We start from the raw sequence: 6,319 nt of genomic DNA, 5'->3' as shown, positions 1-6,319 counted from the left end.
CATGGCTACCGAATAAGTGTCACATATTTTTACAGATAAATTCCTCTATTTACATAATATCGAGTTCTCTTTCTTTCGTTTGTTGTCCTTCCTATCAATATATATATACATTATATTTAAAATTAGAAAAAACATCCTTAAAAGTTGCAATGTTGACAAATTAAAATGTTTCAATGTTGACAAACTAAAATGTTTCAATGTTGACAAATGAAGATGTTTCAATGTTGATAAATTAACATGTTCAAAACAGAAGGTGTAAATTTGAATGTTCATAGCAGTTAATAAAATTAAAACTGTATATCAGTTTGTTTGAATGGACAAAGTTCGTTAATTTTAGTGGTGGTTGACAAGTCATACTGAAAAAAAAACAAGTGTGAAATGAAAATAGTAAACAAATGGGAATTTGTTTTACAGATCCTCTTCTAATAGACGCTTTCGCTTGTAGTGGTATGTCTTGGGATCACATGAATTTATGATTTTTTTCTCCGCGAGCGGGTCTGATTTTTGATTCATTAAAATTCTGGTGTGGTTTTTTTTTTTTTTGTCGTGGTCAAGCTTATCATTCTGCTTGGTTGGTTTCCTTGTGTATACGGTCATAAGTCGTTCGGGTTGGTTGGTTCTCTTAAAGGGTCATTTCGTTGTATTCGCTGAAGTTCGGTTTTGATTGGTCTGTAGTTAAGTGACGTCAGCAAGTAGCGTTTGTAGAATTTCATTGGACTGGAGGTGGATGACGTCACCAGTTGATGTTTGTATGGTGATTTGATGTTGCGGTTTCGGAACCTGGGTGGAATATTGTTGCTAAAGTTTTCAGAAAATAATTTTTTTTGTTCCTGGTTGTTTTTTTTCGTTTTTACTTTTCTTTTTACTGCTTTTTCTTCTTTCTAAAGGATATTCAGCCATGGTTTATATGTTTTAATCAGTATGTTTGTCTTATTTAAACGGAATTGGGTTGAAGTGTTTCCAGTGCATTGATAGAGAGGGAAGATTTGGTATTTGGGGTTTATGTCTACCGGGCTTGCTTACGGGAATTTACTTAGTGGTGGGGTCCCTGATTTTTTGCCTGTGCACCGTAAGTCTATCCCTTAATATTACGTTGGTTTGACCAATGTAGTCACCACCACAACTTCCACTTGTAAGAACTTAGATTAAGTTCTTCGAAGCACAGGTGAAGTCATATTTTATGGTGAAAGTTTGACCTGATTGAAATTTGTATATGGAGCCCTCTAAGAGGAAGATGCAAGATCCGCAGTTAGGGCAGCTGCACTTTTTAACTTGTGGGGTTGTATTTTTGGTGGATAATTTGGCGCTGGTGAGTAATTTTTTTAGGGATTGAAGTTCTCGCTTGCTTTTAATAATTCTATGTGTTTCTGGTGCCTTTTTTATTCGTGGATCCTTCATAAGGAGGGGTATGTTTGGTGGATGATGTTGTATGCTTCCACGTTTCTTGGATTGTGTGTTGATACGTGTGTCATGGTGTTTTCTTGTTTTCCGTAACCCTTGGATGTCTATCATTTTTCCCCTTTTTATTCCATTCCTGATTAGACTGGCTGGGAATTTTCTATCTAGTAATATGTTTTTAAGTTCTTAGAGTTGCTTTACCCTGGTTTCGGGTTTTGATGCAATCGTGCAATTTTTCTCGCTAAGTTGAATGGTATATTTTTTTTAGTATGTTTTGGGTGGCAAGAGGAAAATAGAAGATGTTATTTTCAGTCCGTTGGTTTGAAGAAGATGTCGGCTTCAATTTCAGTATCTTTCTTTATTATTAAAATGTCCAGGAATGGTAATTATTTGTGGATGTATTCCATTGTAAACTGGATACTGTGGCTAAAGCTGTTGATTAAGTTTTTAAATTTTGTGAGTTGTTCAAGGTTATGTGACCACAGGATGGAACAGTAATCCAACTAGCGTTTCCAGTTGGTGAGTAAGTATATTTGGAAGTTGTCTTCAAATTTCACTCTAGCGTCTTCGTATATTTGGACTTCCAACTATGCCACGGCAAGGTTAGAAAAAGTAGGCGCTACCCTCGTTCCCATCGCCGTGCCCGATTTTTGTCTGTAAGTGTTTTCGTTGAAACTGAAAAAGTTGTTCTGTAGAAAAGGAAATAGTAAAAGTTGTTATGTAGAAAAGGATCAGAAAAATTGTAAACCAAATTCCCATTTTTTTTTTTGGCTATTTTCATTTCACGCTTGTTTTTTTTTTTAGTATGACTTGTTGACCACCACTAAAATTGATGAACTTTGTACATTCAAACATTGATTGACCGCTAGGTTCCAAGTTCACTGCTAATGCTGAATCCAAGGATCCCTATTCGGGTTTCGTTATAATAGATACATATTATATTAGTGGGAAAATCAAAAACCAAGCCAGAACGAGTATCTCATGTCATTTAGAGTAATTTAATTACGGTAGGGTCTTATAGCCATAACCCGTGTGGTAGGTTAGTATGTCTACGCACTGAGCATTGTATCATCAGTGACAAGGTATGGATATATTATAGACAGGGAATATTTACAGTTTACAAGGAATAATAGTCACAATTCATCTTATTCCAGATGATATGGAGGAAGGTACAGGTATATATATATATATATATATATATTGTTAGCACGCCGGAAAAATTCTGAACGACCTTTCGTTCGTTTCTACGTTCTAAGTTTAAATTCATCCAGGGCCATATTTGGCTTTTAATCTTTCGAGGTTAGCAATATAAATGCCATTTGAATAGTGTGGTTGTTATAATGATAGAACATTCGATATTACTAGCTTTGTGCTAAAATTTTAAATCATTATTACACATTTGATTAAGGCACGCCGGTTAATATGCTTAAAGGCATTTCGTCCGTCTTTACGTTCCGAGTTTAAATTCTGCCACCGAGGTCAAATTTCGCTTTCATTCTACCAGTTCAGTACTAGGGTCGATATAAATAACTATCACTTTACCACGAAATTGCTGACCTTGTGCCAAATTTGAAACGATTATTACTCATTTATCTCTAATTCGTTATACGCAACCACTTTCCATCCCTTTAACAATAATATCCTAACACAAAGGCGGTGAAATAGCAAACACGTTAGCACGCCGGGCTAAATGCTTAGCGGTATTTCACCTGTGTATACGTTCTGAGTTCAAATTCCACCGAGGTCGACTTTGCCTTTCATCTTTCCAGGGACTATAAATTAAGTACAAGTTGCGCATTGTGGTTTCATACTTGAACATTCTTAGGTATTAGCCCGTATGACTATGTGTAAAATACCTATTTGTGTTTTTCCCATTACACCATATTTTCTGTTAACTGCCTCATATATTCCATACTTGATAATTAATGATAATAGATATGAGTTGAAATGAAGCACTATGGATATATACTATATGCATAGTCCATTGCGAACTATATTGATATGCATTCATGAAGTTGTATTGCGATCACATGTAACGAGCGATGAAAAATGAACGCAGTTCGTATGTTAGTTATTTCTTTGTATTTATTATTGACAGATGATATCTCAGCTTGAATAAATGAGACTATTGATACAACTGCTCTGTATGTATGTATGTATGTATGTATGTATGCATGCATGCATGTATGCATGTATGTATGTGTGTGTGTGTGTGTGTATGTATGTATGTATGTATGTATGTATATAGGTAGGCAGATAAGTGGGTATTCATACATATATGCATGCTTCCATGCATGTTTGTATTATATATGCTTGTGATTCGAATCTCGAACGGAGCGATTCATGTTTAAACTTTACCCATTCTACCCTAGAGTGTGTCTGTGTAAATTAAGATGGATTAAATACTCAATCGTAATTTTGTTTTGATCGCTTATTTCCTTTTCAAACACATACTAGCACAGGACATTCCGGTGTAATATTGGCAACTACAAACATATTAATTATACTTCATACAGCCGCAGAGTAGGAATCTTGTGATGGAAAGAGAAAAACAATATATATCACTGTGTATTATTTCGACTTATTTCGACTACCTAATGATATGAAATTAGTACATGTACACCAGAAGGAAATTGAAACTAAATGCATAAAAAAAATTCTTCCAACACTCCTCTAGCACAGCCAGAATGGACGCAAATGATATTGTACTACACGTTACACTTATTTTAGAATTATTTGTTGAGAAAGAAAATCGTCAGAATTTCCATAGCTTTCTTATTTATGAGATAAAAGACATTGGTTTGCAACTAACATATCTTGCCTTACTTATTGCAGCACATTTGACTGATTCTTTGTTTATCTCTAAAATGCCAACTACTTTTATGATTAATGATTCATGTTACTCTGCAAGCCACAACTCATTGCGATGCAATCTTGTTCTGCAAGTGTTGACATTTCCAATTCCAAGTTCTGTGTCATATGTGATCATCAACTAGTTCTGATTCACGGAATAAGTCCATATACTTACTTCATTTGTTTTGTTTTTGCCTTCCGTTATGTCAAGAATTTTAAGTGCTAACCTATCAGGTGATTGAATAAAAGATATTACTGTGTTACCCAATCTCGGTGTCATGATGAGATTGAGTAAGAGTAAAACGCTTTCATCAAACAAATTTACCTAGCTGTCAACACCTACCGCTGTTCTAAGGTACTCATCAGTATTTCAAGCACATAATGTTGACAAATTTTAATAGCTGATTCAAATTTCCACCATTCTATATATGACTTATGGAAAGTTATCTTATAGAACGTTGAGTTGTACCTAATACTCTGTGAATAGATTCAATTTCTTTGATATAGATATATTCAAAAGAGATAGAAATTATTTGCTTGTATCATGCATATTGAAAAGAGTGCTCTACTATTTGGCACTACGTATTTAACGATAAAATACTACATTAATATCAAACAAATATATTTTGTTTGATACTACTCGGTATGAAAGTATATTTTTAATATATCGAAAGGAATCGTTTTTTGTTATATATTTATTCCCTTGTTTTCCTTTATTTTCGTAAATATAAATTAAGAAGAATAGTGTCCTATACACTACGAATATAGGCTGATTTTCATGCGTATGCAATAAGACAGAAAAAAAAAATCGAAAGAAATCATTCTTACGCTAGTGAGTTTTTTATTTCCTTCTAAATGCTGGAGCACTCTGACAGCTGTGAAGTATGTTTTAGTCCAATTGTTCACATTGTGTTTCGGTGTAACAGTAATGGATTTTTGAAACCCATAACATTTCATCTATTCACAGCCTTAGAACTCAATAATGGGACTAAACATAATAACATAAAGGAAGAACAAATATCAGTTCCACAGAATGTTTTAACGCTAAAGTAGATGATTTTCCAGATGCATTTGGTTGATAATAGATTATATTTCAATGATTCCAGACCCTAAATGCATTTTTCAATGATTACATAGATAAATGCAATTCCACATTTAATTGCAAAGGTAAAACATCATGAGATCCAAATACAAAAATGAAGAACACAATAATATTTCGATACCCCACAGAATACAAATGCACGAACATATAACAAACAAATGTACATGTTACAATATTTATGTCAGCCATATATATGTGTGTGTGCGGAGGGGGGGGGGGGTATGTGTATGTGTAGGCGTATGCATTTGTGTATGTGTATGTAAAATAGGGCTATTATTTCAATCCACACTGAACAAGCCGTGAGGTGGAACTTGAAGTTAGATTGATCGTCAATGCATGCGTATATATAGACAAATGGTAAGAATTTGTTAAATCCGAAACCTGGTTCCTGTTTAATAATGATTTTTTTAGGTGATTTTAAATGTCTTGCCCGCTCACGTTTTTGGTATGCTGCTATATTTCATGTTGAGAACTTTTTAGGTCTTAATAGACACAAGATGTGATCTATTTCTAGCGCATTAATTGTCCACGTTAGTGGTCGACGTTATTTTTTAAAATATATATATATATATGTGTGTGTGTGTGTGTGTGTGAGTGAGCAGTCATATGACTATATCTATATGCGTGTATGTGCGCCAACATGCCAGTGTTTATGCATATTTGTATCAATGTATGTATGAATGTACATATTTATGTATTATATAGTTATATGTCTTTATAGATAATAATTGCAACAGGAAATGCATCATCAAGATGCATTTATTTGGATACTTAAGTACCGAAATGAAGTTGCATGCATGTATATGTCTACATTCATGTTATTATATATAGCCAAGCTTGGAAGATAATACAATACTCCAATAAATATTTTATAGCATGATAATGATTTCAATATACACATTTTAATATAGCAGCTAATAATGTCTAGTGGTGTAGCAGATCAGTGCTGGTATTTGATGGTTTGAG

The sequence above is a fragment of the Octopus bimaculoides genome, chromosome 18, assembly GCF_001194135.2.
Source record: "Octopus bimaculoides isolate UCB-OBI-ISO-001 chromosome 18, ASM119413v2, whole genome shotgun sequence".
NCBI classification, from domain to species: Eukaryota; Metazoa; Mollusca; class Cephalopoda; order Octopoda; family Octopodidae; genus Octopus; species Octopus bimaculoides.
This window is presented reverse-complemented; position numbering follows the sequence as displayed.